General features: G+C 42.3%; 1 protein-coding gene across 3 annotated transcripts in view; it reads left to right on the top strand.

Moving 5' to 3' along the window:
* ELMO1 (engulfment and cell motility 1) overlaps positions 1 to 17481 on the top strand; it is a 310449-nt gene that overhangs the window by 263345 nt on the left and 29623 nt on the right. The gene's annotated exons all lie outside the window — the stretch shown is intronic.

The raw sequence follows: 17481 nt of genomic DNA, 5'->3' as shown, positions 1-17481 counted from the left end.
TCTGCAAGAAGTGCTTGCTGTCTGCGAGCGTGCGGGTGCTTTTCTGTTCTTTTGAGCCAGAGCCTCCATTGCAATGGGGAACGTGCAGCGATCCCTTTGCTCCAGCTGACATCCCTCCCTTTCACCCCTTAAGCCTTCAGCATCCTTTTGAACAGCGGAAAGTCCTTTTCCCTCTTTTCCTAGCTAGGGGAAGGTGTTGAGGGAGTGCAGTATTTGTTAAGCAATTGCAATAGAAACGGTAGTCTGGGAAGAATGAGGTTTGACAGAGGTGCTGGAGGTGCTTACTGTAATATCTTAAATCCTTGGAGTGGGAGAAAGGGAGTGGGACTGTGGGAGAAGCAGTGAGTAGCGGTGGTTTGATCGGGCAGGCTGAGTGTTGCAGCAGAAGGAGGCTGACCCTAGGTTTTATCTCTGACTAAGGGGGAGTGGCTGTCAGGTGCCCCCTTAGAAATGCTGGCAGTCACAGCGCTGGGAAGAAATGTATGGAGGGCGCCCGCTGGCTCTGCTGCTGCCTGTCCCATTCGGATGTAAATGATCCGGGGGCTGGGGGGCGTGGGGGGGGATGCTACAGCTGCGGCATCCCGACCCTCGCAGGCTTGCTTTGCGCGGGCGCTGGAAAGGATGCGCTTCCTGAAGAGGCACTGTGCCCTAATAATAATAATATTCCTCGGCAATAAAAACGCACTTGTTTTATGTACTCAGAGCCTGAGATTAGTCTGACCCAGTAATACCCTCCACCAGCGTGTTTCTTAAATGAGACACAAAGAATGTAGAGGGAAAAGTATGATAATTTACATCCTCTGTATTCCCCGCCATAGGCATATCACAACAGGGCTCCTGTTCCCTCTCGTGTCTTTCCTTTCCCCGAGAAAAGCGAGGTTCCTCCCACCTGCCCACAGCCCTTCAGCGAGCGAGAGCACAACTCCCACACGAGTCTCCCTGCCAGAGTTTCAGCTGCTGGTGCCGCTTCCATGCGCAGGCTGCTCTGGTTGCTGGGCTCGGAAGGTTGATTTTTAAGCTGTCTGTTGAGATTCCCCCCCCCCCCCCCCCCCCCTTCTCACCTAGCTGCATTTGGCTATTGATTTGTGCTCCCTCCTCGGCACCCTGGTCCCAGTTTGGGGCATCAAGTGATGCCTAAAAACAGAGGGAAGCTGAAAGCAGAAGGAGCTTCTTGGTGGGGTGAGAAGTTCGCATGATCGGTGGCCTCTGTCCCCCGTCCCAGGGGCTCCATCCACTTTCCTGCCAGATTGTCCTTTGGTGGTCATCCCATACTCATCTCATCTGCACCAACACCTGAGTCCCCCCGACTCCCTGAAGTCTGTTGGGAGCTGAGGGCATTTTAACTTCACAGGTTTGTATATCGTGGGTATGTTTGGTGGGTATCACCCACCACTCTGGAGATGTTTCCTGCCGTAGGAAGTCTCTTTGCTACTCAGTTTCACCTCTTTTCACTGCTTGCCACAATTTATAATAGATAGGATATGCATGAAAGTGTTGTCATGGGCAGCTCTGTGCTGACTGGTATATAAAGCCCATTAGAAACTGATTATTTGGATTATTAATTTTTTTCCAGGCCGTCCTATATCTGATGTTCTGTCGTTAATTTGTTACCAATTCTCTAAGTAGCTCTAGTCTTCAAATGACAAAATATTCCTGATGCCTTCTTTTTACTGATGATTCCTTATTCATGGCTTCCTTTATTTTAAGAAGTGGGTCTGGAGGCACAAGCAGGAAAAGAAAAAGGATTAAAATGACAAATTGACCAAAAAGATGAAAATGACAAATAATATGTGGGCTGCAGTCTTCCAAAAATCCAAGAATAAATAAAGCTTCTGTTAAAGTGCTTTGAGGGGGAGGTTGATGATAATTTTTTATCTATTTTTTTCAAAGTGAGATCTCTAACTTCTTTAGATAAATGTTTTAAATGTCCTAAAATCTAGCCCATGTTAACAAAAGCACCTCAAAATAGATTTTACTGGACTATTTTTGTGAACGGGAGGTTGAGATATAGAAAAAAAATAACCCAAATGAATTGATAATGCCTGCGGTAGATATATTATTACAATAACAATCCAGATTCAAGCCTCTTGCATGCTAGACCTATACATACACGTAGAAAGGCTTATTTGCAATAGTCCCTGCTGATTGATGGTTTTTCAGCCACTGCCTGCTGTCTCTCAGAATATGCTGACTTTCGAACAGAGCAGTTACCAGGTTCTTAAGTAGAGTCCGGTGTTCAGTGGCACTTCTCAGATGTTTCTCTCTTGACGTAAATACTTCTTTTCAGTCCTTTGATCTGTTTCTCTCTCCTCAAGTTTTATCCTACTTTGTGGAGGAGGGCAGGAAGAGCTTAGATTTTGAGGAACCTGAATCGTTTCCCAGTCTCACTCAGCTTGATTACAGTAACATGGGGGTCAGTTTGCCCCCCCCATTTTCTCTTTTTGTTATCTCATTTTGATAGGCACCCTATGGCAGTGGAAAGCAGTCCTGAAAATGGGTGTAAACTAGGGATTTTTTGCTGATAGAGGAAGTATGTGAACTTACGCCCACATGAAGACTCTCCACATGCATGGGGAGCTGTACTGTTCTTCTCTCGCTTGGTGAAGTTAGGCTTGCATTGCTGCCTGAGCAAAACCTGTTAGAGCAACGGCACGTTCCGTATCTTCGCTCAAGCACTCTAAAATATTTGCCTTTTTCCTTTGCAGCCACTGGACCCTATTGTGCTCACAGTGAAAAGCTGGCCTTATTTGAGCAGCCGTTTTCTCTGCAGCCTTGGCCTCCCACAGCTGCTAGCCATGCCACAGGGCACCCAGGGCCAGGGTCCGCGTGGCCTCCGAGCACCCACGGTACCTTCCTCAACAGAAAGCACTGCATCTCAGCTGATAGAGGCTTTCCTAATAAGCAGCTCCATTGGTTTTATTTTTAACATCCCATTAGGAAGTGCTCACATCCAAACTTGCTGTGTTGCTGTCTCTGTCAGTAATGCTAGCTGATTATCTGGAGAAACGTTTAGTTGCCACCTGTGTTTTTTGCATGGGTACCATGGACTTAGGATCTGTGAGTTTTATGGGCAATGTACTGCAGATGCATGAAGAGCACTGTTTCAAGGAGGGCAGGCAGCTGGTCCTTTGGGAAGGGAGGGACCTTGGTGTTGTACCCAGCAGCGGAAGGACCCTCCGTCAACTCTCCTTGTTGCAGTGCAGGGCTGAATCTATATTGAGAGCTATGCTAGGTATATTTGCTGTGAATGCTCAATAAGAAAGCTATCATTTTGTTTTCATTGGGAAATATTTACCTATCTTTGGGTTCTATCCTGCTATTTGCGGAGATGTCTGTGTGAAACAGCAATTCTGAGGACTTGGGTTTACATAGATTGCACCAAGCAATTGGCTGACCTTTGTACTTTAAACTCAAGTATCTTTTCTTTTAAAAATTATGCTACTTAGCCCAGATTTCTGTTGGAATAGTTTAATGCCTTCCCAAGGAGCTCTAATAGGTAGCTTTTTCCTTCCCTATTTCCTTCTGACAACTTCCAAAAATGCGAACAAAGCTAATAATGGTGCTTTGCACCTACCTAAGTCCTTTTATCTGATGAACTCAGGTGTGCGTTATAAATATTGGAAGGGTCTTGCAGTCTTACCACGAGCTAAATACAATAAATACTTTTCTACCCATTCTACAGCAGAGATAACGTGACACGTGAAGCATGTGCATGCTGCTTTCCCAAGACCAAACATTGGTTTATATGGGACAAGGGAGCCTTGTGGGGTGTCAAAATTAATTTCACTCTAGTAATATTCTAACGTGTAGCAAATACATGCCCCACTTTTATGTTGATGCAGGACTTGGATACAGTGATGTACAGTGCTGGATCAGGATAGCAGCTTATTATTTTTACCTGTACAAAAAATAATGGTAATTGTCTGAACCCTGCTTTCCATAGGCTGTCTTTCCAGCACCCATCACTTTTGTCTGCTTGGTAGGTAACGGCTGTGAGTTGCAACACCAACTCTGCTAAGGTCACATTTAGTTTGGCAAAGATTCATGATGTGCAAAAGAATTTTGCAGGGCATCTGTGCAGAACTAGGGGTGCCAAAAGCCATAGATCAGTCAGCTTTGGGATCAGGTTGCTTTGCTGGATTTTTTTTTTATTTAAAGCTCAACCCTAGCCTTTTTGTGTTCCTGTAAATCACTGAAACCCACCCAACAAGACACAGCACAATGAATTTTGAGCTGTGGTCCTGCCCCAGAAGAGAGGGGACTGAGGAGGCTGAAGTTGTAAGCAAATTTGAACCAAGCCCTCTGAAGCCGCGGGTGCTGATGGCAGGTGAAATGGCAGGAGGTATTTCTCCTCCTCATGCCAGCGGCCAGCAGCAGTGCCTCCCACGAGCCGTTTCTCCTGCCTCTCTGGCTCAGTCCTCCATGGAAACCAGCCGTCCGGCACTTGCTGCCCCTCACCACTGGGCCCCTGGGCACTTCGCCCGGTTCACAGCTGCCGTGGGGAGCTGCTATTTTTCTCTCTCCTACTATAATAGCATCCTTATGAGGCTTCCCCTGGCCTGTTTCTCCTCTGTGATAGAAAGTTACATGTTTCCGCATGTGGCTTATGCTGTGATATTTGGGTTCATTTAGTGTGCTCCTGGGAGTGCATTTTAACTCTAGAAAGAAAAAAAAGGAAGGGGAAAAAAAAGGGGGAAGAAAAAAAAAAAAGGAAGGTTAGGGAAATCCTAGTCTGCAGCAGGAGTTAGACAGAAGATAAAAACAAGAAGTGGTTTTGTGTGGGAAAAATTGCTCTTGCTGAACTGGCTGTGCACCAGTGTGGGGCAGTGACAGCGCAGGCATCTGCCTCCTGCTGGGCAGACTTGGGATTGCTCAGAAAACACTGGGAAATTTCAGTTTTTCAGTTGGAAGCCAGTAATAAGAGGAATCTATTTAGAGAAGATACCAGAGATGGCTGACTGCTCTCAGCAGTCTTTGGACTTGATGCGTTCTTGATGCAAGAGATGGTATGGGGGTTTCCAAAAGAGTCTGGTGTTTAAATATTGGGTGTATCTTATTTTACGGAAAGTATCTGCTCTGTCTTGATGCCAGGTTCATCCAGGCTTACACCCTTTATCCTAAAAATCGGGTAGAATTTTATTCCGGATGTGTTTTACACGGCCATTTCCAAGTTAGGCCGTCATCACCTTTCCCTCCCCGAACCTTTATTACCTTCCCTTGGTGTTACAGCTCCTGTATTACCAGCCCCTTCCCACATGCTGCCCATTGCCTCTACCCAGTGGTTTCTCCTTGACTCTGCCACATTGACTCTGCAAGCACTTCATACAAAGAAACAAAGGTTGCATCATTCCCACCAGTCTTTCCCTTACAGGAATTTCCTCCCCCTTTCTGCTTGAGTTCCAGTAGGATAAAATAGTAGAAGATTTTTACAGAAACTTTTGTTTTCATTGCCTCACATGCTCTTGCTGCACTCTAATTACACAATACAGCAGAAGATTCAAAAGGGGGAATAGCATCCTCATTTTTAGCCTCAGTTCTAGACTTCTTGTTACCAACATGTGAAACGGGTGTCTGGACACATTATGTCTGTACCCCTGGACCATGCTCACTCTAGCATGACATCTCCCATTTGGCTTCTTTCTGGACTTGAGCAAATTTACCAAAGCAAATCCTTCATGTAATCACGTGTGAGGCAGTAGGAGAATTACAGAATGAGTCTGATACTTTGTTTTTTTGACTGCTGCAATCTGGAGTGCACAGAATTCGACTCTAATCTTTCAAAGGAAAACAAATAGCTTGCATTTAATTCTAAATATATCTCCTGCCCCAAAACACAAAGTAAATAAATAGTCATGGAGTTGTAGGGAAGGAGGAGTCTGCTTTCGTATTAGAAATGTAGATTAATGACAATATGGAAAGAAGTGCAGTGATTTATGACAGTATGGAAAGAAGTGCAGTGATAGCATTCAAGTTACTAGAGAAAGGGTCTTTCATCACCAGAAGATTGTAAGCCTTTCTCCATCCATAACTCACTAGTTGGTTACTGGAAATAATACTATTTTAAGACATTATTTACGATTGATGTGTTTCTGGAGATGTGTGTGTTTCTGTGTATGTCATTGGTAGTTTCAAATCAATAGCGGGAAGTAAACTTTAAGCCAAATACTGCAATCTTGTCCTAATCCTTCTGTGAGAAAATTTCCTTTGGCTCTGATTTAATATGAGTAAAAGGAACAGGGGGGAAAAAACAAAACTGAGAATGCGGTATTGACGTAGTAGTCACTGGAGGAAAAGTAGTGTGATTTTTCAGGTGCTTCCTATACATGTAGTAAAGGGGATGCAGCAGTGGGACCAGTCTACACAGGTCTGATGGTCACTGATATGTCTTTAGGTAAGATTTCATATAGCTGTAGATGACTTGCCCTGTGTTTGTGGAAGTGTATCCTGTTCCTGAAGCAAAGGTTTGGGTAACCTCTTTGGTTTGTTCCATTCCTAATTTCTCTGGCTAGCAGATCAGTTTTGTAATCAAAGTGAGGTGATTGAATGCTTTTGAATTGTTGATGTTAGTATTAGGTGTCAGATAAATCATTGCTATCTATCCTGGGGAGTAGTTTATTTTCCTGTACTGCGTCTAGATCCCAAAAAAGCTTCCCTTTGATCTGAAGGAGAAAAGATTGCTCCTTTGCAGCAATCAAAAATATAGGTCTCTGAAGCCATAAACCATTCCACTGCAGTTTTTAGAATGAGGCATGGCAAAACATGTCATCTGTGCTCTTTCTTCTTCCAAGAATAGTCTAGTTGAATTCCTTATATGCTTGGTTATGTACCACAACTCAGGGGGAAAAATAATATGCATTGTTGTGATTTATTTGACCAGCACAATAATGATATAACTACCTGAGGCAAAGATCTCATTGGACTAGATTGCACAAATTCAGAATTTTCAAAGGTATTCTGCAGTAATTTCAGAACATTTTAAAATGGCAATGAAAACATTTTTTTCCTTTTTCTTTTTCTTGGACATAGACATTTTGTGTGTGTTTGGCAGTTCCAAGCAGATCTTGGTTTTTAATAGTCCTGACAGCACTTATTACGATCTGTCAAGTCAGTAATTTGTGAGCTCTAGATTTACAGAATAATTTTTATAGCTAGCATCTAAGAAGTCACGATGGATTTAATGTTTTCATTGCTTCGTGTATTTTTGTGAATCATTCAGTTAATTCATGCAACTATTTTTATTCTTGTGGCACTGACTGGACTCTCTGATATCAATACAACTATCACTTGAAACGGTTGTTAATATGAGATGTGCTAAAAAGTTGGTGTTCTGTAGACATGTTTTTCAGCTCACTGCTTTTCTTCAGTGACATGAATGTGAAAACAAGGGTTTACCTAAAAATTATTACAGCTTACTCGTTGTAAGTTATGGTGCATAATAACACATAGGTTCATTCAGAGGAATAGCACATCTGCACAACTGCCTTTTTGCATGGTTCCTAGATGTTCAGTCCTATCATTTACCGTAAGTGGAAGGACGTGCAAATAACTGGATTGAATTAAATAGTCCAACACCAATGTATTGAACAATTGGCTTCCACATTCATCAGGAAAACCTGAGTGCGTCATCTAGTTCTCCAGTTCGGAGAACTGAATGCAAAAACACATTTTCAGTCTTTCTGGTCAGTTTTGTTAGGCAGAAACTTTGGAAGTTTTGCTTTTTTAATAAAATGGAATGTGAGGGGGAAAAAAAAACCAAAAACAAAAAAACCCCAAACAAGCGGTATCATTGAAATGGTGAATGCCATTTAACTAAAGTCCAGAAAAACAAAAGCTGAAGCTTCCAACTTCTACTTACCATTTTCTTTTCCTTTGTTCATGTGAGTAACATAAAATGTGAGGTGGTACTTCGAAATTTCTTATTTGGGTGCTTACCATTTGAGTGGTGGGCCACCTTTTGGATTTGCTGGAGAAACACATAAGTATTAGCAAAGCTGGGCAAAATTAGAGCAAGCTCTGTAGCTTTTGCTTATACAGAGTTTAATCAAGATGAACATTTTTCATAGGCAAATCTCCTTTTCTGTGAATAATGTACCTGGGAAAAATTTAAGTGTTTCGTTTCTCAGATTGCTGAACAAAAATGTCACATCTTTGGGGTACTGTAAGAATGTCTAAATCAGCTAATTCCTAAACAATTTTATTGCATAGAAGCTTTCAGTATTTCAACTTCTGTTCCTTACTAGGGAAAAAGTAAACATCAAAACAATTACTCAGGATGAAAAGTCTGTTTCCTGAGCAGGTGAAGTTCTTTATCAAAGTAAAAACAGCTGTCATTGAGAATAGCATGTGGGTCTGAAACTCCCTGAGCCCACTTTTACTATCCATTTTTGCCTACAACCTTCTTTGTGTCTAAGCAGAGCAATACCTTACTGACAGCCCACGATCCTGGGCAGCTAACCAACCCCTGCAAGGCATTCCCTATGTCTAATCTCAGGGGCCACACACCTCTCTTATTAATATGCCTATCACAATTAAGGAAATAAGTAGATGATAGAGCTGCAGAATTTGCTAGTCAAAAGAAGTGGAGTTCATTATAGACACAGCGGATGGATTTTCAAGGTCTGTTTGGTTTGGGAGAAGAAGGTTAGCAAAGAGGAGAGGCATGAGGCGGAGAGGTAGAGAAGCTGTCCCCACATTGCCTGGTGCTTTGTGCTAGCTGCTGTGCTTGTGGTTCACCTGAATGACCAGGGATCTCCATTTCTCTTCGTGTTAAAAAGACACGAACCTGGAGAGTCCCTGGAGTTTACTGGAGACAAGGAAAGGGACAACGCAAGCAGAGACAGGGGCAGGCTTGGACCACGTGCAGTTCCATGTGGCTGTTCATACCTCAGACAGGGCGGACCTCAGCACAGTAGTTTGCACTGGTAAAGGACCCTGGAGATCTTTCAAGAAATGCAGCTGGTCACACCTTTATTTTGTTTTTATCTGAGCTAAAGGAGATAGGAAGCTGTAAAGCTGTAATGCAAAGCATTGTTCTTACGTTTTTATCCATTTATCAGATGTACTGAGCAATGTTTCCAGCCCATTCTGTTCCCCATTTTTTAAAAATTCGCTCCTCTGCTTTTCCTGTTTTTCTGCTCATTCAAAGAGTCTTTTTTATTCATCATTAATACCCAGAACTTGAGTTCTTGATTTTTACACTTTCCTATGGGAAACAGTACCTCTTAGAATCTTATCCTTGCTTTCCTTCTGTAGAACCAGCTGTTTGCCAATATATTACAGTTAATTTTCATTTAGTGTATGCCATTTAATGTAATTGTTTATTTTAAGGGAAGCAGCACCCAAATGTATGTTCCTAAACATGGATAACTCTCGTATTATTTTCCTTTAGAATTCACAAGCGTGTTATTTCACATCTTAATTATTACATTGGTATATGACTAAGGATACAAATATCTCCTCATTTTTCCCCCTCCCCTCACTTAACATTTTGTTTGAGAAGATCAGTACATTTTGTCTGTGAAAAGCCCTGGATTAAATGCCACCCACAAATGATTTTTTGCATATTTTACTTTGCCAAAGGAGGTTGTCAGACATTGGGGGAAATAATGTAATATTGGCTGACCTAAGACTTCAATTAACTAACAAGGAAGTTTACAAAAACTGTCATATTAACTTCGCACATCATTTTACTGGGGCAGAAACGCTTTGTCACACGGCACTTATTTCTTGCTTCGCTTACCTCAAGGCACAACGCACAAACAGGAAAGAAATGTATTCCTTATTTCTGATGCAAGTAGTATTCTGCAAATATTAAATGTGGGGAAGAGGTTTCCTGTCTATCAGTCATTCCTGGTTTAGCCCAATATAACCCAAATAAGTGGTATTTGACTTGTGTGTTTAGATTAGCATTGTTTTGAACGGAACCCTTGGATTTGAGGGTAGCATCTGGTTTTAGCCCTGCAAGAAGCCAGTGGACTGCTTTCACATTGTCTTCTGCCAAAATATTTGAAGATGTTACGGGCAGTGTTTACGTGTATTTTGATGGTGATTCCAAATCCACATGCATTTCAAGTTTGTAAAGGACTGCTGTTCACTTCCCTTTCTATTACTATCAATTTTACCCTCAGCTTGCTCAGGCCAGCCCTTAAGGAAAGTTTCCCTTCCGTCAGCTGCTTCCCAAGCCATAATTTTATAAATATATAATTTCCCCCCTTTTCCTATTTCCTTTTAACTGATCTTCTAACAAAGTCTCATTTCTGTTTTTCCTTCAGCCTTCATTTTCTATCGAAATAGAACATCTATCAGAGCCAGAGCCTCTTTTTTTCCTTCAAACTTTTCCACCCCTTCATTTATTTTATTACAAGCCATCAAACAGATGCCTTCTTCCACATGCTGATACACCCCGCTGGAACCTCTGTTCTTGCTCTGACCACTTTTCCATATTTATAACATCCTTCCTACTAGCTGCCTGCCTTTTTCCTTTGTCCGCTCCAGTCTGTTAACATTCGTTGTCAGAATCATCTTCTTGCCCATCCCTTTAGCCATATTACCCTTCAGTGGAATTTTTTGGTAGCCTTTTGTCTTTTTCTCAATCAAGTTCAAGCTGCTTTTTGCTCCCAGCCAAAGCCTCCACCACTGTTCCTGGTTTTAATTGAGCAAATAAATAGTAATGTTAAAAAAGAACTGGAGGCCTCCTTGGTATCCAGTGGTTCTCCATCAGGATCTATGTATCCAAGGGAGAAACAGTCAGTGCAGCTGACAGAATTCTGGGAGTTTCTTTGGCAAGTGCCAAGTCAAGCTGTGGCCACAGGCTCTTCCTGCAGAGGTGGAGTAGCCCAGGGATGTAATATAACAGAGTGCAGCAATTAGTGGTCCATTTCCACTGAACACAATTTACAAAATGTTCGCATCCAATAGCAGGATGAGCCAGGAATCTTTTGCAGGGAACTGAACTTTTTTACATCGGCTCTTTCAGATGCAGTCACTCCTCAGACCTCTTCCTTGCTTTTTCTCAGCCTCCCTTTCATACCTTGTTTCATAGTGCTCACCAGTCTTGTGCTCATGGCCCTGGGGCTGTTACTTCTCCCTTCTTACAAGAATGATGAATCCTCTATCCCCTCTCTCATAGTCTTGGATTAACAACAGTCTCAGCCCATCAGTTCCCAAGAACTGTGTGATTTCAGTCTGGTTTCCCACACCTGTGATTCGATAGTCAAGGGAACATAAAAAGCTGAAAAAATCAAGAAATTCTCTGAAATGTAAAACAATCATGGGCCTTGCTTCATCTCCAGCCTTTTCTTTCTTCGCCGCTTGACCTTCTGGATCTCAGGATCCAGTGCAGGGTTAGGCTCCTTCAGGTTCTCTTCCCTCTTTTCCTCGCCAGAGGGCAGGCAATTTATTTGGGTCCTGAGGCTCTGAACAAGGTTTCACATGGAAGAGATCTATTATACAGCATTAAGTTTTCAGATACCTGCTACAGACCTTTTAAACACCTTGTATGGAACTGCTGTCACATCTCCTACCTCTCAGCTCCGTCGGCACATCTGCTAGGTGTGCTCATTTGTTCATGCTAGGTATTCCTGCAAAATGGTTCCTGCTGAACTGGATAATGATCTTGATACTGATACCACATGGAAACAGACTGCTCAGCTTGATCAAAACCATTGCATTGTTTCAATCTCTTCTCTGCAGACTGAAAGATATCTTGGTTCATACTAGAAAAATATAATCACAAGCAAGAGTTTTGAAAAAAAGGAAGAAAGAAAAAAGGAAAGCCAAAACCCCAGCAACACCAACTTTTTTCACAATGGGTTTTAAATTCTGCAGAAAATGAAGAGATAAAATGTATCAGAGCTTATACCTGCTAAATCCTCTGACAGCCGCTTTCTGAAAATGAATCAACTTAATTATTGCTGTGGCTATGTACATCCAGACAGCTTAGAGTTGCCTATTTATCGCTGGCTACAGCAACTGTCCTTGTGTTCTGGAATAGTTAAGAAGATTGAAAACTGAGGGTTTTTTGTAATTCCAGAGTACACAGACTGTAATAGATTAAATGGTCTGGAATTTTGGAGTCTCTTGTCAATGGTTAGATTGTGCCAGCACTGAGTTTAAATTTGCTTGTGTAGGATGGCGTGTTTGGATTAATATTCTAAAGTAATGTGGAGTGGAAGCTTGGTACAGGCTGTGACCGAGAGACTAGTGAATTCCCAGACTGCAATATGTGGAGATGGGGGCAGGGAGGGAAACGGCATTAAATTATCTTCCAAGGACCTTGAAGTTTCTCAGGATGACTCTTCCGAGTACTCTGAAAAGATAACCATTGATCTAGTTAAGACAATTTATCCTTTGGAACAGTCTAAAAGATTGTCTTGAATTACCTGGTGCACACGTTAAACATGTAAAGTTTTCATTAAAGGAGTTGACAGGTTGCTTGTAAACTGAAGTAATTTCCTTTCCCTTCAGAGTTAGATTTTCTTTATGGCCTCCTTTGTCAGTAAGCACTGTTCGTTAAGAATGATTTGGCTATTTCATTCTACAACCTTATTTTTGCCTGCTCTCTGGATTTAACTGAAGGAAATCCCTTTGTGACTGAAATGATCAAGCTGGATCTCAATCACCAAATGATGTTTTCTCCTTCATTTTTTACCCTGTATAAACCAAGCTGCTTCTTTTTGGGAACATTTAGATAGGAAGGATACTAGGTATTGAATTCTTGACAAGCAATTTGCAAAGAGACGTCTTTCTTCCAGTTTTCTATTTGTTGGCTTGTTGATTTTTGAATGGTCATGTGGAAAAGCTAGTGAATGAAGCCTTAAAATTTCTCACATCTCAGATGCTTCAAGTTTGGTTGTAGAGAGGGGTCTCTGGATATAGCGCAGTCCAGTGGCTGCTCTTTTATCATATGCTGCAATGAGGTAGGGGAATCATGCCTTGCAGTACTCGCTAATTTTAAGCCAAATTAGGAAAGCACTGAACAAAGCACATCACTGTAACGTGGGCTCAGGATTTATACCTAAGTCTTGTCTGTGCAGAAGAAAGGTGGACTGTCGTGATTAATGGCCATCAGTCAGCATAACATACTGACACACACAACCCCCTGAGTTAGTCACCAAGCAGCAATCAGTGTAATGTGTGCCCCAAGATACTAGAGGTACAACTTAGTGGCTTCTATGAAGGTCTCTGGATGTGTTCTTGCTGCTGTGAGAAGGTCATTACATGTGAAAGGGCATGCTTATTCAAGAGAAACACTTATACTGGGGGAAATTATGAGAAGGGTTCAGCTCCTGCCTGGTGCTCCACAGATGGGTTGCTGTGAACGTCCAGCCCTTCAGGCTGTTCTGGGGGAGGTTTCTGAGAAGATTGATGCTGTGAGTTCGTAGAAAGACTGTGTCTGGTGAGTGGAAAGCTCAGACTTAAATTCCCAGAAGCTTGCATGCAGTGGTAGGTGTCTGAGATGGCAGCCTGTCTTCTCCAGTCAGTGCCAAGGACAAACTTTGCATTGGTATGGAGTAAGTAGAGTAGAGAGGTTTGTGCTTCCCATAGTTGCTAACAAGCTGCTGAAATGTGGTCAGTGGGGAGGCTGCTGTAGAGTTTGGCCCTGATAAACTTCTGTTTCTGACATTGGCAACTTCTCTCTTTTTATTTTGTCCCCTTGTTGTAGAGCCCAAGTGTTCAGACCTCTGCTCCATCCTGAAAGGAAGAGACTTTATTTGCCTAGGCAAAACTTGTCATGGCAAGAGAGAGAAGGAAGAATAAAAGAGGGAGTAAATGTTAGAAAGGCAAAGTATTCAGAATGTGATATGACAGAGATGAGGTCAAATAAGCTAAACACAAAGCTAGACTAAAACAGCTTAATGAAAAATACATAATTTAATGTTATGGTGATACTGACCGTAGAAATATGAGACACATTAGATGGATACAAAATACAGGGAATAAGGTCCTATGTGATTAAATAAAAAAAAAAAAGTATTCTTCTTTTTCCTACTGTCTTTCTCTTTATGTCTTCAGTGAATTTACCTGTCTTAGTTGTAATGAAGAATTTGGAATTCTCTTACCATACAAGAGGTCATCTGATAAAAAAGATACGTTTTAAAGCAAATGTGCCCTCTGAAACACTCATTTCTCACTAAGAGTAGCAAAGCATAATGTAATTAAAACAACTGTCTACAGCGTTTACTGTACAATCACGTTGAGCAGAGAATTTCATTGTAAGGTCAGACACATGGGGAGGAAGGGTTGATGCTGTCTCTCAGACAGCAGTAATCAAGGGCTGGCAACTCCGCTTTGGAAACTGAACAGATTAGAAGTTCTTGGCAGTGATTCCCAAATGCTCAGGAGACTCAACACAATCAGCAGCTTTGACATTTTGGCCAGCGAGTTAAATAGTGTTGGCTATAAACATTACAAGGCAAGTGATCACCCCCTTATGTGCTGGGCCTGGGGCATACGCTTCCTGCCTTCTGTCTCGGGAGCAAGGGGAGCCTCTAAACCAAGGAGCTTTTTGATGGTACCCTATGAATAACTTTCCAGATCATAGCAAAGAAGAGGAATTTGCATTGTTTGCATGTTAACCACAACAGTGAGTACCAGAGAAGGGAGACAAGGGTTTATACAGGATTTTGCAACTAAGCATAAATGACAGCGCCCTAAGTCTACTGAACTTGAACCTCCTTTGCACTGTTTAGCCAAGAATGAGCGCTGCTTCATATGGATGGTTCCGAGATCAGACTGAAAAGAAGATCCACATACATGCAACTCCCTAAAATACAGCATTTATTTATTTGTTTATCCATTTATTTTACGGGAAAAACTACTCGGAGGCAGTTTCCCCAGTGTGAGTGCCTGAATTTAGGAAATTAAATCTATATGTAAGCACCAAAAAACCAGATTTGTACAGATATTTGAATGAATGCACGAAACTGGAACTGTATGTGTGCATAAGCAATTGCAGGACTATATTTGCTTGCAAATCTGGTTTAGTGCTGAAAAATCAAGGTGATATGGTAGTGATAGTTAATACAGCAGTGTAGTATGGTTAGTTTAGCAGTTATACTATGCCTGTCTGTGTGAAATCGCAGTAATTTGTTGCTTTCTAATGGCCAGGGGATTTGATCCCATGAGTGGCGATGGGGCTTACATTCTTTTGCACAATACTGCAGGCTGGCTGTAAAACCATGTGTAACGAAGTAGTCTAGCACAACTTCTCAGTGGACCTGAGAAAGCAGGAGTGAAGCCAGCAGCTGAATGTCATGTTCTCTGTGAGGGTGAAAAGTTAAGCCCAGTTCGCTGGAAGCCCGGACAATAGTGTTAGGAGGTACCAATAGCTGAATACATTTTCAATGGGCAAGGTTAGTTTCTAGTCTCTCCCCTCTTCTCCGTTCCTGGTAGTTAATAATAATCCTGATTAATAATATATAAATATATAAAATATAAATTAAAATTAATTACCAGCAATATGTAGTCATTGTTAAGAAGGCAGAAAGAGGAAGACAGAAGATATTTTTAAACATGCAACTTGTCGCTGTGATTGTCTGCTTCATTTTTCCCCACTATACCTTTGAGGACGTTTCCTTCATTACATTTCCTAAGCCCTTTTAGGTATTAAACCAAGACCTAGTGAAATCAGTAGGAGTATGCCACTCACCTCGTTGGGCACGATCCATTAACGTTCAGGTGTTATGGTTGTTTGGCCTTCCAGTTTGTCGTTTCCAAGGTGTGACAGCACGTTTCTTACTTGGACCGGTGTGGTCTAGTGAGCACACCCTGAATGCAGTCAAGGAGGCATTAATCCCTCTAAGCAGTCGGATGGCAGTCGGGAGTTTGTCTTTCAGATAGGGAGGTAGCTGATTCCCACTGGCAGACCAGCTAAGTAACTCTTCAGAGGGATTTAGCGGCACATGGCCACCATCTAAAAACAAATACTTCTGTATATGCAATGAGGAGTATGCAGGTGTAGACTACAGAATTCAATGTTGCTTTTTACCATCAAACTAAGTTTTAGGAGACTTCCTCAAATACATAGCAATGTCCTTATTAGATTTGTAGGAGTGGATGGAGCAGAGCTCAGCTTTGCTGGGCCAGGTTTGCAAGATTCACCAAGAGTACGATCTTAACTGCAAGGATGTGTTCAAAGCAAGGCCCCAGCCAAGTAAGCGTAGGCAGGCTGCCTCATCCAGGGGGTGGAAATGCGGCAAAGGCGTTTGCTGCCCACCTGAGCCAAGACCTTTGGGAGAAGCATCTTGCTCTTTTTGAAGTAGATCTCTGGGAGGGATGTAGTCCCTGTAGTAAGGAAGGAGATTATCTTCAGCTCTTTAATTGCTTAGTTTAACCTGCTGGACACAGCTAAAATGAGTGCTTAGATCACATCTGAGAAAGAAGTTACATCTCAGGAAGCAAAAATAGAAAACGTAATGCAGGCAATGAGTTAGAAGACTGAGGCAACACATGTGAAGCAATGAAATATTCATGTGAAAACAGAAATTTCCACAATGAGTAGGGAACCTCTGAGGGGCTGAGCTTCTGTTTTAAGATACGTGGTGAAGATGAAAGAGTAAAAGAAAATTAACAGTGCAGAAAAAGCTTTTGCCCTCTGTTTTTGTAGCTGTTAATTTCTGTCACACCCGCTTTGATACCAGGGGGGTGTTACCATTTCCTGCTGTTTTTTAGCTGTTGGATTTGGGTGGGATGGGCCTTTCTAAGTCTGGTAAATTGTTTTTTTCAGCCAACTTAAGCACAGCATCAGATAAATAAAAGTGTGTGATTTGCACCAGCACCAAGGAAATGAGTCTAGGATTGCAGAGAGGCAGACAGTAATCTGTGATATGTATTTATTTGAACTAGAGCCAAGCAATTCCCCTTAGTTAACTGTGTCTCAGCAGTTTTCTCTTGATAAAATAATTAATATGCAGATAGATGGCTGTTGCCCAGGCATCCTTCATTCTCGTTTTTTGGTTTGCATTGTTTATGGCATTGCTTCAAAAGCAATCCTGTAATATCATTGGCAAATTGATCTCTCTCTGTCTCCCCTGATTAATGGTCTCTTTTAGCAAGTTCTCTTTCCTTGCTGTGTGTGGCCATAACGTGCCTGCAGCGTAAGGCTCTTGCAGAATCACAGAGTGGCTGAGGTTGGAATGGGCCTCTGGAGGTCATCCTGTCCAACCTCCCTGCTTAAGCAGGGCCACCTGGAGCCAGTTGCCCAGGACCGTGTCCAGATGGCTGTTGAGTATCTCCAAGGATGGAGAATCCACAGCCTCCCTGGGCAACCTGTGCCAGTGCTCGGTCACCCTCAGAGTGAAAAAGTGTTTCCTGATGTTCGGAGGGAACCTCCTGTGTTTCAGTGTGTGCCCATCGCCTCTGGGCATAAGGAATAAGGGAAGCAACGGGCCACAGTTAGCAGCTTTGTGCTCCTGCCTTCTGGTCAGGGGAGCAGCTCTAAGACCGAGCAGGAGAGCTGTGAGACCTGAAAAACTCTCTGCA

The sequence above is a fragment of the Platalea leucorodia genome (assembly GCF_965183815.1).
Source record: "Platalea leucorodia genome assembly, chromosome: 1".
In the NCBI taxonomy this organism is placed as follows: Eukaryota; Metazoa; Chordata; class Aves; order Pelecaniformes; family Threskiornithidae; genus Platalea; species Platalea leucorodia.
Note: the sequence above shows the minus strand (reverse complement) of the source record. Positions and strands in the feature narration are given on the sequence as shown.